Genomic DNA, 26,801 nt, shown 5'->3' with positions numbered 1-26,801 from the left:
AATATGTTTTTGTTTTAATTCCAGGTGTGGGATGCAGGTGGCTGCCCCAGACTGTCTACAGCCACCGTGACTTGTCTTGTGCTCTAGCGGGGGGTGGGGTGATTCTGCCAGGTGCAGAGAGTTTCTGCAAGTGTGTGCCGGTTTGCATTCGGTAGACTTCAGAGGGTACATAAATGTTGGTTCGTTGCTGTTGGTCACAGTTTGTTAAGTAGTACTGCGCAAAGAAGAAACAAGAAGAAACTTTCCCCCCAAGGAACTGAACGTCCCAATCAGCAGGAAGGAGTCTAATGATAATGCCTCCCCCTTTCCAACCCCTGACCTTACCCAGGGATCTCCTTCCTTTTTCTCTATCTAGTGCTAGGGATTGAAAGGGTGAAAGAACGAACCAAAAGTAGCCAAAGTCCAACTACAATGGCCTGTCCATGACTGCTTTTTTTTTTTTAATTTATTTTTTGTATGTGAGTACATTGATGTTCTCTTTAGACACACCAGAAGAGGGAATTGGATCCTAGTGGTCGTGAGCCACCATGTGGTTGCTGGGAATTGAACTCAGGACCTCTGGAAGAGCAGTCAGTGCTCTTAACCACTGAGCCATCTCTCCAGCCTCCACCCACAACTGCTTCTTGAACTCTGTGTTCCCAGTTAATGCAACCACTCACTCCAAAGGCACAATGTTCCTGTGATGCCCTGAGCATGCAGGGAAGTGCAGGGGCCTGGGAATCTCCCCCCCCCCCCCCCCCCCCCCCCCGCCCAGGGTTTCCTCTGTATAGCCCTGGCTGTCCTGGAACTCACTCTGTAGACCAGGCTGGCCTCGTACTCAGAAATCAGCCTGCCTCTGCCTCCCAAGTGCTAGGATTAAAGGGGTGTGCCACTACCGCCTGGCAGGGCCTGGGAATCTTAACCCAGGCCAGCACCACAGCTGCACAGCAGTGCACTGAGTTTGGAACCTGCTGCCCACACCTTTAGTATCCCAGACTTCAGTCACCTCACTGCTGACAGGCTACTGGTCAAGAACTCTCAAGTGCAGGGCAACTCTAGCCAAGTACAGCCATGTGACTCTTCTGTGTCAAACCATCCATCTCTTCCCAGGCACTGGGGATGTTACAGAAACAACCCCTCAGGGGCTGGGAGGGCCCTGGCCTGGGTTCCATCAACAGTCAAGGTGGAGACCACACAAGTGGAAGGTGGTCTGCCCAGGCACACAGCACCAGAGGAATTTGCACTGGGAGTCAAGTGCACCCTGAAAGGTGGAGACATTTTACGCCTGGCTCTTTATAAAGTACACTACAGATCCTGCTTAGAACACTGTATGGGTCTTTCAGTCAGCTACCATCATAGCTGTTAGAATTCCCACATTAACTCTCCCCCAGAGCCTACGTGTTTGAGGCCTGGCCCAGCCCACACCCACCTGGCTCTTCCGCCTGCCAGCTGCTTCTCACAGCACAGCACAGAAGCCCTGGCTGTCAGTGGGCTTTCAAGCGGCTCCAGATATCTGCCCATCTTCTACCCATCCTCACACACTCCCACCCACCCCCAGCTTGGGGGCCAGGATGGCAGGAAGCAAGCCTGGGCAGGCATTGACTGTCAATCAGGAAGCTGCCGGGGCCCTGCTGGGCAGGTCAGGGCCCAGTGCCTTGCAGCCTGACTCACACCTGGGTCTATGGGACAGGACTGGCCCAGACACTCCAGGTCCTGGCTGGGAGCGTGGCCCAACCTGGCGCATAGCCACAGCTGTCTGCTGCCTTCTGTTCTTTTTGTAGGTGACAACCTCTTTTTATCTCCAAACAAAATCTAACCTGGAACGTTAGTAGCATAGAGAAAACTGGAAGACACTGCAGATGCCATGGCCAGCCTGGGACCCTCCTGCCCTACAGTAGCAGCTAAGGCTCAGATGCACTGTGAAAATCACTGGCTAAAGAGAAAATACTGCTTTTAGGCAGATGAGGAAAAAGATCCCTCACAAAGACAGCTCTAGAGAAAGAACTAATAAAGACAAGCTATTTAGAAGTCTAAGTATGCACACGTTGGCACGTGATCTAAAGACGACAGGGGCCCAGGCTGGGATGAAACAAAAGCCACTCAAGAGATTCCGGCCAACAAAGGCACTGACACCCAGGCCACGCCTCTCCAGACAGGGCCCGCCTGTCCAGCAGGCTCTGGCTGGCTGTCCTCCACAGGGTCTGTCTCCCAGCACACTGTTTTATCAAAAGCCATTTCCGGGTAACAGGATTAATTTCACTCTACATTTGGGTAGAAGCCAGTGTCAGATGACTGACCAGGCAATCTGGACCGGCCTGACTGGGGGGTGGGGGTGGGGGCAGCAACAGCTGCCATGGCATTCCTGAGCCCCCCCCCCCCCCCCCGCCCCCAGGCACTCACAGGTCCCTGACTCTTCACAACACCCTTTTAGAAGATACCCCTGTGTCAGCATTCACGTCCAGTTGTTGGGACTGAGATCTTATCCAAGGTCAAAGAGCCCAGGGCCTAGACTCCAGGCTGCAGCTGCTGCTGCGGCACCAGCCACCAGCGTGATTGCAGTAGGCAGGAAAGACGTCGATGGATCCTGACAGCCGTCAGCCCAGGCGCTCATGGGCGGCCTGCAGATGTCAGTGCCGGATGACAGAGCCCTAATTCACACCCTGACTTCACAGGCCAGGCTTTCTCAGGGAAAGCCCATTCTCTTCACAGCCTCCCTGATGCTAGTACTATCTCCTGCTTTCTCAGTCTTCGCCCTCAAGACCTGGAGTGCATCATCAACCATACTGATGAAGCACCTCTGCCAGCTCAGAGCATGGTGTCACTTGGAGAGGCCACACCATCGAGTGCAGCTAGCTAAGGCCACGGCTGGGAGGCACCCAAAGGAAAGGAGGTAGACGTGTCAGGTAGGGCAGGCCATCATCAGACAAGACAAGACAGCAGAACTATGACCTGCCCAAAAAGAGAGCAGGTGAGGTAAAAAACCTAGGAACCGGCTACTGGGTGGGCGACAGGGCTCAGCAGGACAATGGTGCTTGCGGCCAGGCCTGATGTGCAGGTATGAATGAGAGCTGCTCCTCCCCCATGGCTTCAGATATTTAAACATTCAGTCCCAGATTATGGCATCGTTTCATGGAATCTCCAAAACATCAGTTCAAATATTTGCATCCCGATGCATAACAGGAGTAAAATTAGGTATGAGTTAGCAATGGAATAACTTTATGGTTGGGGTCCACAGCATGGGCACTGGGAAGGCTGAGAACCTCCGCTCTAGGAGGTGCAGCCTTGCAGAAGTCTCTCAGGTCAGTAGGGTTTTTTTGCTTGGCTCACTTGCTCTCTATTCTCCCTGATGAAGATGTGATCTTGGGCTGGAGAGATGGCTCAGTGGTTAAGAGCACTTCCAGAGGTCCTGAGTTCAATTCCCAGCAACCACATGGTGGCTCACACCTATCTATAATGGAATCTGATGCCCTCTTCAGGTATGTCTAAGGACAGCTACAGGGTACACACACACATAAAATAAGTAAATATTAAAAAAAAAAAAAAAAAAGGTGATCTCACTTCCCAACTTGGTGGCCTGCTGTCAGGTCCCAAGCTTGCTCCCCAAAGCCACGTGGTAGACAGAGTAGCCACTTTCAAGGTGTCCTCTGACCACCTCATACGATAGCATGAGTGTCCTCAAACACATTACACACATGCACACACACACACACACATTTTTAAAATGTAACAAAAATTAAACTTTATTTTTCATAAATTTACTTATTAAATCTCACTCAAAAATTAAAGAATAACACAAAACCCAGGCAGAAGATCAGAACAGCCATCATTGTGCCGGCATCTGCCTTAGGAAGGCCCAGAGCCAGGAGCAGTGATGCCTGTACCATCAGCGTTCAGAGGTAGAAACAGGAAAATCATTCATTCAAGGCCAGCCTGGGTTACATATATGAACCCTGCCTAAAAAAAGAAATGTTTTCTAATTCCACTGTTTATTTCAGACATTTCAATGCTCACAGGCCAATACATGCTCTAAACACTGGACCACTTGGTGCTGTGGGACACAGACATATGAGCAGCCATCTGGTACTCGGAAAGCAGAACGTCCCAAAAGTCTCATATACACAAGGCCAGACAAAGAGCATCCGGAGCTGCGCTGGGACCTCCTGCCTGACGCATCACCATAAGCGACACAGTAAAAATAACACACGGGGGGCACAGAAACCTCATTCGCAAGAGCAAGATCAGACCAACCTCAAGCTGCTGGCTTTCTGCCTGACCTCTGGTGTACAGGTAAAAACAGCAGGGAAATGAAGAGGAATCCAAGCAAGAGGATTCCACAGGTGTCAGCTTAGGTCAGCCCAGCTCGGGCCACCTCCTTCAGGACTTCTCTATGTGGCATTCAGAAAAGCAGGCCGTAAGGATGGAGGGCAGCTCAGAGGTTGAGTGCACACGGCTCTGACAGAGGATCTGAGCTGTCACTCCAGCTCCAGAAGATCTAAGCCCTCTTCTGGCCTCTGTAGGCACCTGCACTCATGGGCACACCCTTTCACAGACCCACACTCAAGCACGCACACACATAATTCAAAAAATAAAAGAGGGGGCTGGTGAGATGGCTCAGTGGGTAAGAGCACTGACTGCTCTTCCAAAGGTCCTGAGTTCAAATCCCAGCAACCACATGGTGGCTCACAACCACCTATAATGAGATCTGACACTCACTTCTAGTGTGTCTGAAGACAGCTACAGTGTACTAATGTTTAATAATAAATAAATCTTTAAAAAAAAATTAAAGAGGGAGTGGAGAGATGTCTCAGTGGTTAAGAGCATTTGCTGTTCTTGCAGAGGATCGGGGTCTGGTTCCCAGCATCTATGTGGTATCCATCAGTATCTCCAGTTCCAGGGGACCTGACTCCTAGAGTCAGTGCCCACTATTCAGGTAAAACACTCATACACAAATAAAAGTATATATTTTTTAAAATCGAAATACATCTTCAAAGAATGAAAGAAACCCAGGTTTGGGGCAGGTAAGATGGCACAACAGGTAAGTACTTGCCTCTCAAGCCTGGTGTCCTAAGTTCAATCAGGAAACCACATAAAGGTGGGAGGAGAGAACTTATTCCCAAACTGTCCTCTGACCTATACACCACACAAACACACACACACCCACATACACACAACACACACACTCACATACACATCCCACACAAACACACACCCCACACACACACCACACACACACACACTAGCAAAGCAGGGGTAGCCCTTAGGAAACAGCAGTGATCCCACATGTCCGTTCCGAGTCAGAAGCTGGTCCGTCTAGACAGCTGAAGCCAGGCCTAAAACACCACAGCCAAGGCTCTCTCCTCTGTGGAGACCTCACCAAGGACAATCTGCTTGCAGATCCCTGAGTTTGAAGCCAGTGTGGTCAACAGAATACAGAGCAAGTTCTAGGATAGCCAGGGCTGCACAGAGAAACTCCATCTCGATGGATGAATGGCAGGTAGGCAGGCAGGCAGGAAGGCATAGAGGAAATAGGACTGAATTGTGGGGTTCTAATGAGCCATGGTTTATTATGGGAGATACCACCAGAGGACTCTGAGACCAAATTAGCACCACAAACTAAAATAAGAAACAAAGCCACTTTCTTCCCAGGCTCAGTTCTCTTGCACTCAGTTCACAGCCTTTCCATGGCCTGACACACATCAGCCTCCATTTGCAGTCCTCAGGCCCCTTCCTTCATCAGGGCTACAGCTCAGACAGCAAGGAGCTTCACCTCACACAGCCTCCCATCAGCTGTCCGGTCCACAGCCCGCTGCCAGCCCTAACACCACCTTACAGCTCTCCCCAGTCCCATGTCTGAAACACTGGGTTTGCAGTTTGTCCCAACCCTACACCAGCTGTGACTTAAGGCCAGATTCCTCAGGGATTAAATAAAGGATGAAAGGGACCTGGAGTGTAGCTGAGTGAGTGGTGAGAGGACCTGCCGAGCCTGCACAAGGCACTGGGCTCATGCGGAACATAGTAAACACATGCGCGCGCACACGCACACACACACATACACACACACACACACACACACAAGATGAACTTGCTAGATCTATTTTAAGAAACTGGACAGTGAGCTGGCTGTGGCGGTTTACAATACTAATAAGGCTGAAGCAGGAAGGTGTGGAGTTTCGGGTCAACCTGGGCCACACAGAGCATTAATACCACACATGACCCAGACCTCTTGACTCAGAACAGATGCCCTGGGGCTGTTTTCTATCCAGACTGCCAGTGCCTGCCCAGTGCAACCTCAGCAGCTCCCATCCCTCCACTCTGTACAGCAAGTTAGACCCAAGCTTCCCCAAGACAGCTTCAGCCCACCTTGGGGCTCCTGCTGAACAGACCTGCTCCTCCACACACAGGAGACCTGCCTTCAGACTGGTGTCCACCCTCAGAAATCATGAGATCCGAGTTGTGATTGTACAGGACCTGTGGGCCAGCCCCTGTATGAGCCTCCAGAAGACAGGTGTACTGTAATTCTCAGAAAATTCTCTTGAGCTCGGCAGTCCGCTGTGGGCACACTTTAATCACCACCATACTGTCCCAGTTCCAAGGCTCCCACGTCAGGAACACAGGGACAATCAGTGCGGGTGCTCACCAGCAGCACTGCTCGGTTTTCTTTCTATAACATCTTTTTTCTTTTTGCACTCGTGATATAGCTTTAATGTTCCCGTGTGTGTGTGTGGTGTCCCCAGTACTCACACGAGAGAGCAAAGCATGGCTGGACAAGCCTGCAGTCTCAGCACTAGGAAGCTTACGAACCAGCCAACCTGCCCAAAAAGCCCACCTCAGGCTGGGAGACCCTAACTCAGGCCACTAAGGTAGAGCGTAAGAGAAAATGGACGCAATATGATCCCAGCTTTTCACCCCATGCACAGCAGATACTTACACGATTACATGCATACATCATACAAACAGGTCGCGCACGTGCACACGCGGCGCGCACACACGCACGCGCGCGCGCACACACACACACACACACACACACACACACACGCAACTCTCTGATTCATGAGCCATCTCCCATCTCCAGCAAGGCCACCTGGACGCTCTGAAACACCCACTATAATGTAAATTGCCTGCCTCCGGTTTTTGCTCTCTATTCTACTATGGGTTTAGGTTCCCAGTTCAAGAGGTCAATGAGGGGTGGTGTGCAGCTCAGGGGTAGAAAGCTTGCCTAGAACAAACAAAACCCCAAGCACCATCCCAGCACAGCAACAACAACAACAACTTGTTTAAAAAAAAAAAAATCATGGGGTGGGAATAATGGGTCATGTCATCAATCCCTGCATTTGGCAGATCTCTGAGTTCAAGACCAACCTGTCTACAGAGAATTGAAGGTTAGCTAGGGCTGCATAGTGAACATGTATCTAAAAAAAAATAAGTGAAGAAAATAAGGGCAGTAATGGCACACACCTTTAGTCCCAGCACTTGGGAGGCAAGACAGGCAGAACTCTGAGTTCAAGGCCAGCCTGGTCTACAGAGTGAGTTCCAAGACAGCCAGGGCTACACAGAGAAACCCTGTCTCGAAAAACAAAACAACAAACCTGAACTCACAGGGGCTGAGACTGAATGGACAATCAGGGAGCCTGCATGGATCTAACCTAGACCATCTGTATATGCTAAAGTCGTGTAGCTTGGTGTTTTTGTGGGGCACCTAACAGAGAACACGGGCTGTTTCTGACATGTCTGCCTGCTTGTGCCTAATCTTTGCAACTTGCTATGCCATGTTTGGTTGACAACCTGGGAGGCCCGCCCTTTTCTCAAAGGAGGCGTGGATGGGGAGGGAGGAGGTGGGGGGACAGAGGAGGTTAGGAACAGAGGGAGGGTGGGGAAACTGTAGTCTGGATATAATATATGAAAGGATAAATTAATTTTAAAAAAAGAAAGAAAATTTAAAAAGAGTAATTTTAAAAAGAGGAAAAAGAAAAATACCATCCACGAAGCTCACACAGCATTGTACCCGAGTTCTAAATAGATTTGCTATTTGTGTATATGTGTATATGGGAAATTTTAAAAAGGAACTAGAGGGACAGACAAGCAGAGGAACACTTGGGGCCGCCATCCCGCCACCTGCAGCTGTCCCTGAGCCCTGCAGCTGTGACTGTTTACACCCAAGGCCTCTCTGTGGATGACGTCACCCACAGTAAGCTGGGATTTGGGCAAACAGGAATGCGGTTGTGGGCCTCAGGCAGGAAGCAACTTTCTCAGCGAGGGAGAAAGCAGTACTGTCTACCACTCGGTCCCTGCCGCCTCGGCTCAACCCAACTCAGCACGGAAAGGCAGACCCAGGAGTGATGTTACCCCAGTAACCACCCGATCCTCTGGGAATTCCATGCCACAAAGATGAAGTGAGGACAAACTCCCCGCAAAGGCTTCTGTGTCAAAACACAGAGGTAAGAGGAGCCAGGGAGTGGAGATGGGACAGGTGGCTACCTCGCAGACACCGCCAGGTGACAATGCCAACCCCCAGATGAACGCAGAGCCTGTGCTACAGAAAGCTTCAACTGCTGTACCAGGCTGGGCTCAGGGGGGTGGGCAGGCATTGTGAGAAGACTGCGACCAGACCAGCGGCTTTCTCCTGAGACTCTGTGCTCAGCGGCAGACCTCTCAGTCAAAACCATGAACAGAAGGGCAGTGCCGCCGAGGCTAGCTCACAAAATACTCCAGTTGCTGTGTCACGCACACATGGACACTCATCTCAAATGGCCACTAGTCCCATCAGCTGGACTCAGAGCAACACCACCCAGATAACCAGCGGTGTCCTGCTGAAGGACCACCTACTCTTCTAGAACCCTTCCAGATAAAGATGAGAAAGAACCCGAAATCCAGGGGCAATTTTGGTGGCAGCAGACTGACATGCCACAAAATGAGGGCTATTACTCAGAAGGAACACACCCTGGGATGCCAGGAAGTAGCGGCTGCCTCAGAATCAGAAAGGCCCAGGAATGAGCCTGTCAGACTCCCTACTGAGTACCCTGGCTAAGAGAGGTCAAAGGGCGCGGGACAGTAAAGCGGACTAAGTGAAAAAGGAAGCTAAGCAAGAGAAACCAGGAGGGGCTACCACACCCTGCGTCCTCTCCCCACATTTCAGCCAAGCAGAAGTATGCTCCAGCAGCACTCACACACACACACACAATACACACACACACACTTATTCAACCTCGCCTCCTGCCTCACATTAAATCAAGAGTGGAAGAAATCATAAAATTAAAAACCCAAGAAAAATCCCTGGAGTTGAGAAACCAGAGACTAACCCAAGAACACAGAAAGATCACACAAAGACACCGGGAGAACAGGTGACTACGGGCGTGTTTTCTCTGAGTCTGCCTCAGCCCCAGAAGAGCCCCCTTAGAATGAAAGGAAGCAATGACTCCCAACCCTCGACAGTTTCCGGTGAGAGTCACCATGGAGACCAGCCTCTGGGCGAGTCCGAGGGAGTTTCTAGATTAGGGTTGCAGCATCCCACGGGCTGGGGTCCTGGACTGAAGAACTGAATAGCAGAATTCATCTCATGCTCTTTTTCCTGGCTACAATGCACCGTGACTTCACACTCTACCACCATGACTGCCTTGTTGTAACACATCACACCCTTCAACTGGGAGCTTTGATTGCAGCACGGGAGGTCGCTAATGCAGACCTATCAGCCAGCAGCAGCCCTTATGGGAAGAAGAAAGAATCCTTTCAGACTCATAGGTTCCTTCACCCCTCAAAAGGTGTCCACATGCCAGGCGTGGTGGTGCACACCTTTAATTCCAGCACTCGGGAGGCAGAGGCAGGAGGATTTCTGAGTTCGAGGCCAGCCTGGTCTACAAAGTGAGTTCCAGAATAGCCAAGGCTACACAGAGAAACCCTGTCTCGAAGAAAAAAAAAAAAAAGTGTCTACACAAGGCAGTCAGTCGATGCCACCACACCAGGCCATTCATTCTAGCCTACCAATGGCTAACTCAGTACTCGGTTTTTAATAAGACTGCTGAGTTCTGAGGGTAGAACCACTGGACCAGTGAGTCCCAATGCTGCCTGCCTCTGGACTTGACTTTACTTGGTAAAAAACAGTCTTGTTGGGCTGGAGAGATGGCTCAGTGGTTAAGAGCACCGACTGTTCTCCCGAAGGTCCTGAGTTCAAATCCCAGCAACCACATGGTGGCTCACAACCATCCGTAATGAGATCTGACGTCCTCTTCTGGTACATCTAAAGACAGCTACAGTGTACTTAGATACAATAATAAATAAATCTTAAAAAAAAAAAAAAAAGAAAACAGCCTTGTTGTTTAAGACAGTGGCTGCCTTCCGATGCCTCAGTTTCAGAAGATGACACCGGAAGGAACAGGAAAATAAGGGCTCGAAGAAACAGGCAAAAATGTCCCAAAATGACAGCCACAGATCACCTGAGAAGGCAGCAGTGCTGGGAAAGAGCCCAGCCAAGACCAGGACAGAGGCTCCAGGGTGTGAGACCTCAAAAGCCACTCAAGGTGGAAAGGCAAAGCCCAGTCTGCCCCTCCCCCAACCTCAAGGTGGCAATAAAGGAGATGCGGAAACCTTTAAGTAGGGCTTAGCAGCTGGTCTTCAACTCAATGGAGCTGTGCCCTTAAAAGGGACTGTGGGGGCCCAGCCTCCTCCTCCCTCTTCTTTTGAGGCTGTCCTGGTAGTAGTTGATATGTAGACCAGGCTGGCCTTGAACTCTCAGAGAACAGCCTGCCTCTGTCTCCTGACTGCTGGAACTAAAGGCATGCACCACTGCCTGGCTTTCCTTTCTTTTTCCTCCCTGGTTGGTAATGGGTTGAGCATCACATGCTCCCATCAACATGTGCTGCCTTGTCACAGGGCCAACCAACCATGGACCGGACGCTGCAAAACTGTGGACCAAAATAAACCTTTGTCCTTCTTCCGTAAGTTACCACAGGTATGTGTTAACAGTGACAGGAAGCTCACCAGCAGAGACAGGCTATCGAAAGCAGCGCGTCTGGTTCTAGACATTTTTGTCCTTCAGCTCACTGGCCGGTCCCTTCTGTCTTTATGTCACTACCTCCATGACTGTGGCTTTCATGACATCCTCATATCTGGTGGGACAGCCCCTCAGCTCTGTTCTTCAGGAATGCCCTCATTATTTTTGGCTTTTTGCATTTTCAAAGAAATTTAAGAAATTGGTTTGTATATTTCTAAACAAATGCCAACAAGAAGAGGCTGCTGGGGCCGCTCCTGGAATTACATGAAGCTGGAGATCAGTCTAGGCAGAAACTACACCCTCTCAGGACCACACTGGCAAGCCTGTGGGGCCGAACATGGCAGCTCTGGGCACTGCTGGTGTTGTGCTAATCAAGCCACAACTGGAAAGGCATGGTATCGCTGCCACACCCTGCCTGGGACTGACAAAACACACAGGCGCATGCATTGAAGACCCGAGAGTGTAGGTGCCTCGTGATCTAACGGAAGTAGGCCAGATGCCCATCACCCTACAGTGGGTAAACACTGTGTTGACTATTCAGCAGTGAGAACAAATAAACTCAAGGCCGTGTGGACGAAGCGCACAATGTGATGCTGGATGAGAGACAAGTAAAAGGCGGAGAGCTACTCTGCCAAGGTCGGGGACAAGCCACACACAAAAAACCGAACCTGACATGAACGTAAATGTGCAGAGCAATTTTAAAATAAAAGTCATAGACACAAGAGAAAATATACATAAATTTCCACAGCTTGGTACACAAAGCCCACTCAAATAGGTGCAAAGAAGATACCAGCTCCCTGCCCCCAGGGAGAACGCAAAGGTACTCAAAAAGGAGTTTGTATCAGCCTTGAGGGAAAGTCCAAAATCCAGAAAAACAAACAAATCCACAGAGCCTAAAACAATGAAAAAAGAAGCCAGGTTTGGTGGTCCATGCCTATGACTGAAGGCTGAGGCAGCAGAATTGCTGTTAGCTCCAAGCTACCCAGCAAGGGCTACCCAGCAAGACCCTGTCTAAAAATAAGGAAAGAAAAGACAGAAGAAAAGAAAGCTTCAATAAGTTGGAAAACCTGATTTCAGGGACTGGGGGCGGGGGTGCAGGCTGGATGGGATGCAGGCTACAAGGGTCAGACAAGCCCTCAACCACTGAGTTCCAACCCTAGCTCCTAAAACCCCTCAAATCAATGAAGAACTCACACCCTTTGAAAAGCAGAGGGACCTACTCCAAGTTCAAGACCATCCTGGTTTACATAGTGAGTCTTATGTCACGGACAGATACCTCCTTTCAACAAACCAACCAACCCAAAAAAGATTTTAAAATAGAGAATTTAAACAACCTGGTATGTTACTCACACCTGCCATCCTAAACTTAGTAGGCAAAGAGGGGCGTTGGGGGTTCCTGGGGGGGGTACCTGCCTTTCTCATAAACCAGAAAAAAGGGGAGGTGTTCTGGGGAGAGAACTCAGCAGGTAAGACCAGACTCTGGTTCCCAACACCCACAACACGCGGTTCACAGCCACCTTGTAACTCCAGCTCCAGGACACCTAGCGACTGTCCTCTGGACTTCTTTAGCCGCCGCTGCCACCACCACCACCACCACCACCACCACGTACACACAAAAGAAAAGCAAAATCCATCTAAAACTAAACAAAATCAAAACCACTGCCTGCATAAGACCTAGAAAATGCCACAAATAAGCCAGGACATTACACAAGAAAGATTAAAAAAAATACATGTGAACTCAGAGGACATGCTGTGACTTCAGACTGTAAAACCCCAACACGGACATACCTATGCCAGGCAACCAACTGTAAAATATAAAAGGTCGGGAAAAGGCACTGGGGGAGATGGCTCAGGGGTTACAACTACTTGTGGCTCTTGTGGAGGCCCTGGGTTCAGTTCCCAGCATCCATACGATAGCACAAATCCTTCTGTGACTCTAGTCCCAAGGGACCCAGCACCATCCTCTCATCTCCACAGGCACCAGACTCAGTTAACTGAGAATCAAGAACCCAGGTCAATCCAACACACTGATCCACGGAAGAAGTGCTGGACAAGACAACCTTGGACCACTGGGAACAACCATAGCGTCCACAATGCGGCCAGCTTTGCATGTTCCTGCCGCCCCCCCATGAGGGTCATGCTTTTATCAGTGGGACCTGGGCTGCCAAGATCAGGCTGATTCTGCCAGGGAGCCATCTCTCAGTGCCACTCCTCTCAGGTCAGGCTCACTTTTGGCCTGCTGACCCTCGACCACCATTTCTCAGAAGATCTCAGGCCATTATGAGGAGAAGGACTCCAGCTGAGGGATAATTTGTAGAACAAAAGCTGCAACCAGGGCTAGGGTGTGGCTGGAGTGGGTCAGGCCACCAGACCAAGGTTCAATCCCCAGAGCAACAACAACAAAATTTTTGTGATGTAAATATTTTTTTCTTAAAAGAAAGAAAAAAAAAAAACCAGAATGGCAGCACATGGCAATCCCAGCATTCCCCAGGCAGAGGTAGGAGCAGCTCTGAGTTCCTGGCTAGCCTGGTCTACACAATGAGTTTCAGGCCAACCAGAGATACATACACATTGAAACCCTGTCTCAAAAAACATAATAATTTTTATTATTTTTTTATGGTGTGTGTGTAGATGAGGACAACCTATGAGAATTGGCTCTCCCATCCATCCATCTTTCCATCCATCCACCCATCCATCCATCCATCCTATGGATCCTGGGATTTCACTCAGTCCCAACACTGTGCCTAGAGGCAAGCACCTCCATCTGCTGGGCCACCTGACATGAGAGTGATCAGCCACCACACCACACCCACTTGGGTCAGTCCGTGTACACCACCTGACACTACTTCAAGTCACATGCCTAGTCTGAAGGCAGGAGGAGGATGCTGACACCGGGCAAACCCCATTTTGCTGGGGATGATGCAACGCGTAGTCCACGCAAAACAAAACAAAATCCACTTTCTTTCTGCATCCCGGACAGATGAAGGAGGCAAAAGCTAGCAATGAAGGCTGCCAGAGAAGCCCCTACGGGTCAGAAGTAGAGGCACAGACCTGTAATCTCAGTCCTACGGAGGCAGAGCCAAGGAGGACTGCTTTGAGTTTGAATCCCACCAAGGTTTCACAATGAGGCTTAGAAAATTTTAAATCAAAATGGCCACCAGGCCATTCTGAGTGTCCCTCTGACTTGAGTAAGACCTCAACTACTAGGCTGGCTCAACACCTTCACCCACAAAGAACTGTGGGGGCTGCTGTCCTCACAGCCAAAATGGCAATCCCCTCCCTTCCCTACTCCAGAGTCACGTACCTCTCCAGAGGGCTATTTACAATGATGGTCACCAGGACCCAGCCCCCACAGGGCCTGCCTTCTCTCTGAGGAAAATAAAGGTTGAATTCTAAAGATAAAGGGCTGAGTTGGTCTCAAAAAGGGTCTACTACAGGAAACCCACACACTATTTCTTCCCCATGTCTCAGAGAAAAGGCAGGGCAGTGATGACCACTGGGCCCCCATCAGACAAGACCAAGTCAGAAGGAACAAGGAAGGAGAAGACTACAGGAAGAGCCAAGCATTGCCCAAGGGCACTTGCAAGTCAGCAAACTATGATCCTGCAAATACCATATCCACTTATTCAAAGAAATATTGCCAGGCAGTGGTGGCGCACACCTTTAATCCCAGCACTTGGGAGGCAGAGGCAGGCGGATTTCTGAGTTTGAGGCCAGCCTGGTCTACAGAGTGAGTTCCAGGACAGCCAGGGCTATACAGAGAAACCCTGTCTCGAAAAAAACAAAGAAAGAAAGAAAGAAAGAAAGAAAGAAAGAAAGAAAGGTAGGTAGGTAGATCACAGCCAGGGATGAAGAGACTGCTTAGCAGTTTCGAGCACTGGCTTATTTTGCAGAGGACCTAGGTTCAATTCCCAGCACCCAAAAGGCAGCTAACAACTTTCTGTAACACCATCCCCAGGAGAATCCAGCACCCTCTTCTGGCCTTCTTGGGTACTGCATTCATGTGGTGCACACATGCAGGCAAGATAGTCATACACATAAAACAAAAACATTTAAAAAAAAAAATAATCACAGAACACACCTTTAATCCCAAATTGGGGAGGCAGAGGCAAGTCTCTAAGTCTGGTCTATAGAGAGAGTTCCAGGTCACACAGAGAAACCCTATCTCGAAAAACCACAAATTTAAAAAATAAATAAATAAATAAATCACAGCATTTACCCACAGACATTTATCACACAAACAGAACTGCCTATCACACCTGTCTATATAAAATCTTATCCTAACCAGACCACATCTCAGCAACTTGGTCCACCTTGTCCCGTCCCCCCTGCCCTCCCACCTTGAATGTCAGCATCAAATGGTGAGCCCTGCCATCTCAGGAGAGCAGAACTCATCAGCTAATTAAATCTATTCTTTGTTCCCAGTGAACTTGGCCAGCCCAGAACCATGATTCATCCAGGATGTGCAGGGAGCACAGTGGGCTCGTCCCAAGGGAGGCACATCCCACAGGTCTTTTACATGAAGGCAGGCAGAAGCATGCTGGGTGTCACAGGCTCCGAGTTCTTGTAGCTAGCTAGAGCAGCCCTGCCTGGGACTGTTCTCAGGACAGAAGTCCTCTGGGTGGAAGGGGGGGAGAGGGCATGGCTTTCATGCTACTCCCCGTGTTATGCAAGGCTTTAGATTTTTGTAACAGGTTTGGATGTTCACTCATGCCTTGCTTTGGGGGTGTCTCAGTGAAGTAAATAAATGCACAACCGTACCATACACCATTGCTGATCAACCAGGTCCCCCACCCTGCACCAGTATGTCCAGGCATGTGTCAATGCACACAGCAGTGCAGTATGACAACTGGTGACATGAGACAAGCTGCATCCACACTGAGCAGCTTAAAGAAACGGAGTCTCCAAGAACTAAGAGATCATGTGTTTAGTCCTACAGCAGGTAGATGAGTGGGCTAAGAAGAGAGTTTCTCATTACTGGAAACCGCATCAGAACTGTGGCCAGTTAGCTGCAGAGCCTCTGCACAGCCAGAGCCCCCTACCTGCCTTCACTCCTTCCTCCAGAGAAAAGGCTCTGAGAAGGGCACCAGCCAGCGATCAACACCCCCACAGGCTGTAAAAGATGGCAGTGGAGTTCTTGGAGGTGGGAATAGCGGAAAGAGCCCAGGGCACCTGCTTCCCAGGAAAGCCAACGCTGGTTGAGAGGTCGGGGCTGCCAGAGGAAAAGGTAGGGCTGCTGGATCTGGGTCTGCAGCCGAGTTTAGAAGCCTCAGCATCCAGTAAACAAATGAGTCCCAAGTGTACAGCCTGCCTACACCAAACCCCTAGGCCCTCCTTGAGTGCTGGGTTCAGGGCCATTAATAGCTCTCCTGTTTATTGAGAGCCTGCTTGCCTTGTGCCAGGTACCTTCTAAAGGTTTAAGTACATGACCTTTCAAATCTCCTCCCTTCTATGAAGGTCTAGTGCAGCTACAGCATTCTGCAAGCAAGAAGAACAGAGTAGGAAGATTAAATAACTGGCCCCAGGTTACCAGCTCAGTGTTAGAACCCACAGAATTGAAAGCCGAGGACCCCAAAACAGGTCACCCCAGAGGGCAGCAGGTGGGGTGGCGGCCATGCCTCTCCTCCCAGGAGAACTCCCAGGTTCGAGTTCCCAGAAACAGCACGCAGGGATGACCACAGCACTGAACTAAAGGCCAACCTACACAGCACAAGATCCTGACGCAAAAGAGGGTATTTTTAAAAAGAGGGGCCAGCGAGATGGCTCAGCAAGTAAAGGCACTTGCAGCCAAACCTGACAACTCAAGTTCAATTCCTGGACCCGACCTGGGAGGAAGGAACCGACCCCCTTAAGTTGTCCTCTAACCACACATGCACAGTGGTATGCATGCGTACACACACACACACACAAACTAATGTGCAATAATTTTTTTTTTCTTTTTTTTTTATTACATATTTTCCTCAATTACATTTCCAATGCTATCCCAAAAGTCCCCCATAGCCCCCCCCCAATATTTTTAATAATAAAAATTAAACAGGAGTTGGGGGGAACCTATTCAACAGGAGATTCGAAGGAGGCATTCGAAACATTCCACTGGTGACTGTACACCACCAAAGTGCCACAGAGAACTCCAAAGAGAGGGCATCTCTGACCTGCCTGCACCAGGAACCAGGAAGGAAGGACCAGAGTTAACATCAAGGATCATTTCACTGGCCCTGTGTGTCCCACTATGCCCTCTGCAGGTCCTCACCTGACAGACCAGAGCAGCTTCTGCCATGGCCCTGCACTGCAGACCAACATCTGCAAGTCAGCTCTGACACAGACCAGCAGGTCACAACCTGTAACCTCAGTGCAAAAGGCCTTACTGGGAGGGAGAACCCCCCCCCCTCGCACCTCCAATCAAACACAAAGAGCTGCACGAAGGAAAAGAGAAACACGGCTCAAGAAGCAGAGTCTGCAAAGACCCTCACAGGCTTCTTAGGACACTCCACACTGCCAAAGAGAAAGCTGGCCTCTGGCCTCCATGTGTGCACCAGGGCACACTCCTTCACACGTGCGCAAACACACACACACACACACACTGAGACAGGATCTCACTATGTAGCCATGGCTGGCCTAGAACTCAGAGACCCCCCCCCTGCCTCTCCAATGCTGGTGTCACAGGTGTGCGCTACCATGCCTGATGATGTAACCCGGGTTTAGCTTTGAATGGCAATCCTCCTGCCTCCACTTCCCAAGTACCAAGATTACACTGTGCGCTACCATCTTACTTAGCCCTGCTTTTCTTCATTATACGTTTTACAATTTGTAAATAAAGTTTTTTTAAAAACAATTTTTTACTTTTGCCTGCTGAGTGCTGAGATTAAAGGCTCATGCCACCACACTTGTTAATACATATATTAAGCTGGGTATGGTGGCTCATGCCTTTAATCCCAGCACTCAGGAGGTGGAGGGAGGTGGACCTTTGTGAGCTAAAGGTTACCTGTATACAAAGGCAGTCCCAGGCCAGCCAGTGAAACCTTTAAAAGATAATAATAATACGTCTACTGGGAATATCTGGGCCGTGGGACTGAGCTATTTTTAGATGATTGAGCTATTTTGTTTTGTTTTCTATACATTTGTACATTTTGTAAAAACTAGTAAGCATTATGTCTAAAATATTAAGAATCATATCTGTTTCTATTAATAAGGAGAAACCCTCGGTATGTTTGAAAACGTACCCTATGATATGGACAGGTGACTCCATTGTTGATTTGTTTTTCAAGGTTGGATCCAGAATCCAAGACCTTGTATGCTCTGCTTCTAAACTGCACCCCAGCCCCTCAGCTGCACCCTGGCTCCCCCCATGCCCCACCCCCCACCGCCCCCAGTCTGTTTTCTGAAACAGCCTTTCCCTAAGCCCTTTAAGCCTGCATTTACTGCTATACCGAATCTGGCAGGATAAACACAACCAAATGTAAACAGTGCTTCCCGCTGGGAGGCCAGGGGGGGCACACGTGTACTCCTCTTTGTGCACCCCCTTTTCCTTCTTGTGTGTAAACCGGTATTGTATATATACATATGTACTTTTTAAATTAATTTGCCAGAAAAATAAACACCAGAAAATGTCGCATTGTATCTCAAAACCACCCCCTGCTCTCCCTAATGACTCCTAAACACTGAGCGCATTCAGTCCCACAGACAGGTCACCCCGGCAGGAGCAACCTAACCCCTCCCAGACAGGCCTGTATTTTCTGTCCTTGTGGGAACAGAGCTGTTCTTTAAGCTCTGGACTGTCTGTAAACACCACCTGCCCCCAAAAGACGCTGGAGAACACAAAGGGGCCTGGGTAAGGGCGCTGGCCACAGCCCCTTCTTCCATCCCTTCATTTGTACAAAAGCATGACCCAAGGCATGCTGGGAAGTTGGATACTTACAGAATGTCCATATTCAAAAGGGCCTCGGTACCCTGAAAAGCATGGGCTCTCTCCGGGGATCTGCAGTTTCTGATTTCAATGTAAAACCCATTTTCATCACCCCAGGCCGCAGTGCACTGCTTCCAAGTGGGTGCTTATTTCAATTCTGCCACAAACGCCAGAGCACCACTCCCAATTTCCCAGGCTAAAGGAAGCTGATGCTGGTGGCCTCTTGTGAGGCCCTCTTACACAACTCTAGAGTGGTGCATCCCTCTTACAGGGGAGCCTGGGAGCACTCGCACACAGGGAACAACAGCTCCCACTGGCATAAACAAGTCCCACAGATTCAAAACAGCTGTACTTACTAGTTGTCATCTACAGATGGACGGACGGACGGACGGACGGACGAAGAAAATGTAGTACATATGTGTGCAAAACAGAGTGTGCACATGTGCTGAGGAGTGGGACAGGCCCGCCACCTCTTGTGTGTGGAGGTCAGAGGACAAGTACCGAGGCTCTCCTGCCTTACCTGGATTTCAAGGACTGAACTCAGGCCATCCGGCTAGCACTGTCACAAGGCTTGCACCTTTACCTGCCGAGCCAGCTGCTCGCCCTGTTTGTTTTTCAGATAAGGTCTGGCTCTGCAGCCCAGACTATCCTCAAATTCCTGCCTCAGCCTCAGGAAGCTCTGGAGCCTACCACAACATGGAATGAGCATGCTAAATAAAGTAAGCTAGTAACAATACGATGAACGTAGGGTGATCCTGCTGATACAAGGGACCCCAGAACAGTCAAACTCACATGGAGCCAACAGTGACGGGTGGCTGCATGAGGCTGGGAGAAGACTCAATCTCTAACGGTGGATTGCAGTTCGGGAGGAATGTGGCTGGTAATGAGTGTGTGCCCCTGTAACCAGACCCCATGCCACTGAACTGGACACTTACAAAGGACACATTCTAGCACAATAAAAATTGTTTTAGGGGTCAGGGAAATGGTTCTGTGTGTAAAGTACCTGCTGCACAAACCTGAGACCCAGAGTTCAAATGCCCAGCACCTCACAAATGTCAGGTGGGCATTCTGCAATCCAGTGCACACCGAGTGGCCAGAGCAGTGAGTTCTGAGTTCAAGGGAGACCAGGCCTCATTTGAGGGGGAAGAGTGATCCGGAAGACATGGAATTTAACCTCAAAGCTCCACAAGCATGCGGGTGCACATGCATATGTGCATGTAACTGTGCACATACACACAAACATTAGAGTAAAAATTATTTTTAAAGCTTTATTAACAAATTTTAAATGAGTAATGAAGAAAAGTAGAACCAAATGTCAGCACACACTGTGATCTTAGTCGGTGGGAAGTGGAGGCAGGATTGCCACGGAAAGGCCAGCCTGCGTTATACAGCCAAATCCATGGCCCACTTTAATCACCAGCACGCAAGAGGCAGAAACGGGCAGATCTCTGTGAGCTTGAGGCCAACCTGGCCTACAAAGTGTATAGCAGGCCCCATGGAAGGTTACAAAGAGAGATTCTGTCTCAAAATGAAACCACCATCCACCCTCTGGCCGGGGCGGTGGCTCACACCTTTGATCTGCACACATCAAAAAAAGAAGTGATGACAGGTTGGGACATTCCCCACAAAGCCTCTCTTGGGAGGGGCTTCCTGCCGGGTTCTCATACCCCCTTACTTCCAGAAGGATTGAGACAAATGCCTGGTCTACATTCAATCTAGCATGTGATGAAGACCTTGAACCAGGGACTGGAGAGATGGAGAGGCATTAAAACCAGTTATTTTCTTCCATCCTAGCAGGCACATCAGGCTAACTCCAGCTCCCATGCATTCAACACCCTTCTGGCACTGCAGCCCCATGCCCACACATGCACACAGATAAACATTAAAATAATAAATAAAAACCTTATAAAAAATAAAAACACCCTGACCCAGACAGAACCACCCAGAACCTGGTGGCTCATGACAGAAGCCATTTCATGCTCATCATGATGAAAGAGGAACGGGATTGAAAACTTCAGAAGAGCTCCATGTGGTGGCAAGCTGCTTTAACGCCAGTCCTCGGGAGGCAGAGGCAGATGGATCTCTGTTCGAGGCCAGAGCTGGCCTACAGAGTTCCAGGACAGCCAGGACTGCCCAGAAAAACCCTGTCTCAAAAGAGAAAACTTCAAAAGAAAACCAGAATAGATCTCTCAACCTTAGGAAAGCCACTGCAGGAAGGAAGATAGGCAGAGATAAAAACCAAGACAGAGGAGAGGAAAGACGGGTAACAACTGAACTGCCTAGCAAACTGCAAGATTAAATAAATCAGCAGGGACACAAAACACAACATTCACAGGAAAAACGAAGTTGTCAGCTGTGCACAATGCAGGTATGTAGAATGTTCCAGTTGCAAAGACGCCAGGTCACTCACGGCCGTTCTCTCCAGTTAGCGGGTGGGGTAGGTGAATTGTATCTGTATTTTCTTAGTAATCCTTGTCAATGTTTTCTAATGTTTTTTCTTCAGGAATCACGTTTACTAGGGGCTGAGAAACGTTATTTTATTTTAAAGGCCATTGTACAATGGCAGGGAAATCCCTGAGCACCTGAGGATTGACTTCTCCCAGAGCCAAAGAGGAAGAAGCCAATGGTCAGAGAGGAGGGAGAAGAGAGAGAGAGAGAGAGAGAGAGAGAGAGAGAGAGAGAGGCACAAAGGCAAACGTTCCAGACAATAGCCCCTGGAGGTGGACTTCACCCTGCAGAGCCACCTCCTACCGCCATGAGAAGCCCCACACACCAGCATCTCTACAGAATCCATGAAGTTCTGGAAAGGTTATAGGAGAAAGGGGAAAAGTACAACGGAAAACAAAGCTCAAGCAAGCAAGCCACCAAGGCAAACACCCCCCTGGAGCACAGATTTCCCACAGGCCCGCCTATGTAAACAGCAGTGTCACCTGTGGTGAGGCCCAGGCCTGCCAGCTCCCAGGTGAGGATGCCAAAGGGCCCCTGTGAAACCTAAAGGCTCGTGGTAAACAATGTCCCCGCTCCAGGAGACTAACCACCTATCTCTCCCCACGGCTTCCAGCACCACTAGCCCTGTGTGGCCCCATCCCGACGTTCCCAAGTCTATCCAAACCCAAGTAGTAATAATAATAATAATAATAATGACTGAAGGCTGAGGGTTGACTCAGTAGTAAGGGTGACAATCTTACAATTGGCCAAGCCTGACAATCCCGAGGAACCACGGGATAGAAAGCTAGTGCCAACTCCCACAGGTTGCCCTGGGACCACCACTGGAGGACCATGGTACACAAGCAGAGACACACACAATAAATATAATCGACTATAATTCAAAAGAAGTCTTAAACTTACTTAGCCCTGCCTTTGTATACAATACTCAAAAGCAAACAAAACAAGGCTCGCAGCACAGAGTCCAACGGATGTCTGCTGGAAATATTCTCTTTTCTTCTTTCTTTTTTAAAAGGAAAAAAAAAAAAAACTGTCCTGTTTTAAGACCTGTTCCGGCCAGGCCATATTAATAACTGCTGGCCTGTAACTTGATCTGAACATTTGACAGCAGAGGAGCCTCATTATGGAATTTAGAAATGCATGCACTGGACCTCCCAGCCTCTTCTGGTTTGAAATAGAAACTAACCCCGAAATGATCAATCTTAAACGCTGGAACAAAGGGGGATAGAACCAACCCACAGCCATTAGCTGGGAGCTGGTGCTCTGTGTGAGGCAAAGGGGGGGGGAGCTTTAAAAGACAATAAAATAATCTTTCTGAGAAAAAGAAACGGGGCGGGAGGGTGGGTGGGAGAGAGTTGAAATTCAAACAGGATGGAGGGTAGCTGAGCAAAGCCAAGGCTCAGGAACCAGTTCTGACCGGCCATTCCAGAAACTCCACTCTCCTAAGGCTTTTGACTCTCAAGTGCCCAGGGATTTCCCCTCCCTCACCCTCTCCTTCCCACGGAAGAGTGGGGAGGACCAGAGCAGGCCCCACATGAGCAGCGTCCGCCAGGAATTAAAATCCTGGGGCCAGAAACAGTAGACTTCAACCTTCCCTAATCCACCAGCCACAGGCAGACCAGGACCAGACTGGCAAAGGAGGTCAGACAGCAAGGATGAGCCAAATGGCAAGCGTAGAAAAGGCCCTGGAGGGGACATGGAAGCGCCTTAAACTCAGCAAATGATTAAGGCAAATGAATCAACACAACACACACACACACACACACACCTCTCCCTCCCAGACTGCAAGTCACTGTCTATCCAACTGGAAACCAGCAAGTGAACCAGGGCTCTCCAAGAGCCAGGCCTACGTCACCACACAGAGTGAGACCAATATCTGTCTCCCCATTCATTATCTGAAACCCTTCCATGGTCTCCCATTAGCAGCAGAATCTAGCTGAGCTCCCCTGGACCTTTAAGCCAGCCCAGAAACAATTTGCTGGTCACAGCATTTGCAGGGGGTCCCCAAGCCACGACCCGAGGAAAAGTCAGGAATTAAAAGGAACTAGCAAAACCAAGGAACCTTGCAAGAATGTCCATGTCTACCACCTTCCCAGGACAGAAAACACTGCTGTGAACCTTACCGGAGGCTCCCAGGAGATACAGCGGGAGTCCTATTATTCCCATTTTATAGATGCAAGAGCTGGGGCTCAGAGACTTGGGTAAAGTCACTCAAGAGGACCTGAACATGGGTCCAAGAGGCACACTTGCCTGAACAAGCTGAAGGCTCCCCAAACAATAATTTGCCCATCCCCAAGGAGGGCTGTTCCCTTCCAAAGTCAAGACTCCCGAGTTCCTGTCTCTTCTCCTATCCATCCTGTACAATTCCAGCCCACCGAAAGCCAGACAACCCCCTGCTCTGACGGGGGCTACAAACGCAGTCCGTGCCTCCTCCCCACAGAGGCCCAGCACTAACCAAAGTACCTAAGAATGTGGGTATTTTGTTGGGTTTTCACCATGTAGCCCAGGAGCAGTCCTACATCACCCAATGTTTTGAATCCCTTCTCCAACGCTGCCACTTCAAACCAGCACCTGTGGCATGCCCCAGCATGGATGACACCACAAGTGGCCAGCCTTCTGTCCTAGGTTGACAGCACAGAGTAACTACAGAGCACCGACGGCGTGCCAAGTCATGCCTCCCTGCCTGTGAAGGCTGAGGAGTCCCTCGGTGGCAGCAAGCATCCCACTCCACAGCCTGTACCCCTCAGGTCCCAGCTTGCACCACTACGGTGCAGACATTACAATACAAAGCAAGTCCCTGCGGTTGTACTGCTGAGAAAGGGCGCTGAGGCTTCAGACAGACGGACTGAAAACCCAAGTGAGATATACAATGCAAACAGACAACACACCGAAATACACGCTAACCTTTCCAGGAAAGAAAAACCGTAGGTGAAATTTAGCTATCCTGCAAAAGACAGCTTTTATAAAGGTTTCTCCCAGGCAGCCATTTAGCAAATGACACACTCCGGAGAGCATCGGCGCCCCCCTTCTCCCACTTCCTTCAAGCTCTCCATTGCCTGGGGAAGGGGGGCGACACCTATTCTTGCCTAACAGTGGGCTTCAACTCCCCACGATATTTACAAAGAAAGGAAGGCAGCAGCGTCCACTTTTATGCAGGCAGATCCTCTCCAGAGAGGCCCTCCATCTATCTCAATAGGTCTGCATTTCTCTCTTAAAAGGTAGACGAAGAAAAAAAAAAAAAAACAAGAAAACAAATATCAATCTGGCAGGCCTCGAGCAGCGACATCCTGTTTATCATTAAACATTTTTAGCAGCGGCTCCGGGTGCCGTGAAAACACCACCCCGCTTCCCGCAGCCGAACCCACCCGAGCCGGGGCGGCGCTCGGCCTGCGGTTCCGGGCGGCCTCGGGGTCCCGCGTTCCCCACCCCGGCCGACGAGGCCGCCGTCCCCGGGCGCAGGAGAGCCCTCGGGCTCGATCCCAACCGCGAGCCTTGCCCAGCCCCGCCCGGCCCGCCGTCCTCCCGCCCTGGCCGTGAAGACACAACAATGGCGAGCTGGGGAGCGCCGAGCAGGCCTCCCAGGCCGCAGCCCCGCGCCCGCCGCAGCGCACCGCCGCGGAGACAAAGCGCAACCCCGGCCTCGGCCCCGGCCCCGGCCCCGGCCCACCTGGTCTGCGTCCGCGCGCGACGGGCCCGGGCGATGGCGGTCGGGCGGCGGCCGGGCGCGGGGGCGGCGGATGGCGGCGGATTGCGCGGCGGCGGCGCGGGGCTAGGCGCTCTGCGCTCCTGCCTCTGCCTCCTCCTCCTCCTCCCGCTCCTCGGCGCTCGCTGGAGCCTCGGCGCTGTGGCTCGCCGCCGCCTCCCGCCCGCGCTCGGCTCCCCGCCCCCCGCCGCCGCCGCCTCCGCCTCCGCGCCGCCCCCGCCCGCCGCCCGCACGGTGGCCCGCTCAGCGCCCCCTGCTGCGCCGCCCCTGTCCCGGGAGGGAGGGAGGGAGGGAGGGAGGGAGGGCGGGCGGGGGAGAGGAGGAGGGAGAGCGCGGGGAGCGAGCTGGGCCGCGGTGCAGAGGGGCTGCGGAAGAGAGGGACCTACATGGAGAGGAGGCTCGGCTGGAGAGGGGACGCGGTGGAGAGGAACCTTGATGGACAAGGGGCTTACGTGGAGAGGAGGCCGAGGTGGAGAAGGGGCCTAAATGGAAAGACCTTGATGAAGAAGGGGCCTAGGTGAAGAGGGACCTTGATAAAGAAGGGGCCTAGGTGGAGAGGGACCTTGATGAAGAAGGGGCCTAGATGGAGAGAGACCTTGATGGAGAAGGGGCCTAGGTGGAGAGGAACCTTGATGGAGAAGAGGCATTGGTGGAGAGGAACCTTGATGGAGAAGGGGCCTTGGTGGAGAGGAACCTTGATGGAGAAGGGGCCTAGGTGGAGAGGAACCTTGATGGAGAAGGGGTCTAGGTGGAAAGGAACCTGGAGAAGGAGGAAGCCCTGGTGCAAAGGGGCTGCAATGGAGAGGATGGCTCAAATGGAGAAAAGTAAAGGAACTTGGGGGAAGAGGGGGATCCCAGTGGCAAGATACATGGATGGAGATGGGGTCCCAAATCAGAGGGATCTTCATGGAGAGAGGCTCCTGGTGAAGAGGAATCTCAATGGAGAGTGGATCTGGGTGAAGACCACCCCCACCATGGAGAAGGCCTCCTCCATGGGTGGGGGAGGGGCTCTTGTAAGAAGCTTGGAGATAGACTGGAAGGGGACCCCAGGGAGAGCTCTGGGGTGAGAACGCAAAAGGGTGGGGAGAATGGGAAGGACTCAGCACCCTAAAAGGCAGGGGAATGCAGACCTGAGAGGGAGGGAGGGCTCAAAAGAGGGACTGAGCTTGGATCCTGCCCCCACCACCCCCATCACCCCCAGAGCTGTAGAGCCTCTTGACAGACAAACCTGACAGCCTGACAGTCCTGACATGTTAGAATGTGTATCTTGTCTCCAGTAAAGGAACTGGAGGGAGAGGGTGGTCCCAGTGGCAAGATACATGCAGGAAACAGGCAGAAGTGGTACGGCAGAAGTGGTACGTTGCACCATTCCACAGCAAGGTCTCCCTTCCATAACAAGTGCACAATATAGACACTTCACCCCTTTTTTTAAAAGATGACGTAAACCACCCCACTTGGGTGTGTATTCGTGTGAATGCAAAACAAAAGGTCTGGGAGAGAGGCTGGCTCCCTTCGAGGTTACTGTACGGTGCTAGGTTCTCCTTATTTATTCCAGATATCCTAGCAATTAAAAATAAAATTCAGGGCTGGAGAGATGGCTCAGCGGTTAAGAGCACTGACTGCTCTTCCAGAGGTCCTGAGTTCAATTCCCAGCAACCACATGGTGGCTCACAACCATCTGTAATGAGATCTGACGCCCTCTTCTGGTGTGTCTGAAGACAGCTACAGTGTACTCACATACATTAAATAAATAAATCTTTAAAAAAATAAATAAATAAAATAAAATT

At 50.6% G+C, this 26,801-nt stretch overlaps 1 protein-coding gene across 4 annotated transcripts in view; it reads right to left on the bottom strand.

The window, feature by feature from the left end:
* Prrc2b (proline rich coiled-coil 2B) overlaps positions 1-25,037 on the bottom strand; it is an 83,573-nt gene extending 58,536 nt beyond the window's left edge. For all 4 annotated transcript variants that reach the window (XM_021183079.2, XM_021183088.2, XM_029468771.1 and 1 more), the window contains exon 1: positions 24,979-25,037. The gene's annotated coding sequence lies outside the window, so the exon portion shown is untranslated. The remainder of the gene's footprint in view (positions 1-24,978) is intronic.
* Positions 25,038-26,801: the final 1,764 nt, after the last annotated feature.

This window comes from Mus caroli, chromosome 2, assembly GCF_900094665.2.
Source record: "Mus caroli chromosome 2, CAROLI_EIJ_v1.1, whole genome shotgun sequence".
Lineage (NCBI taxonomy): Eukaryota > Metazoa > Chordata > Mammalia > Rodentia > Muridae > Mus > Mus caroli.
The sequence above is the reverse complement of the archived record's forward strand: the minus strand, read 5'-3'. Positions and strand labels throughout refer to the sequence as shown.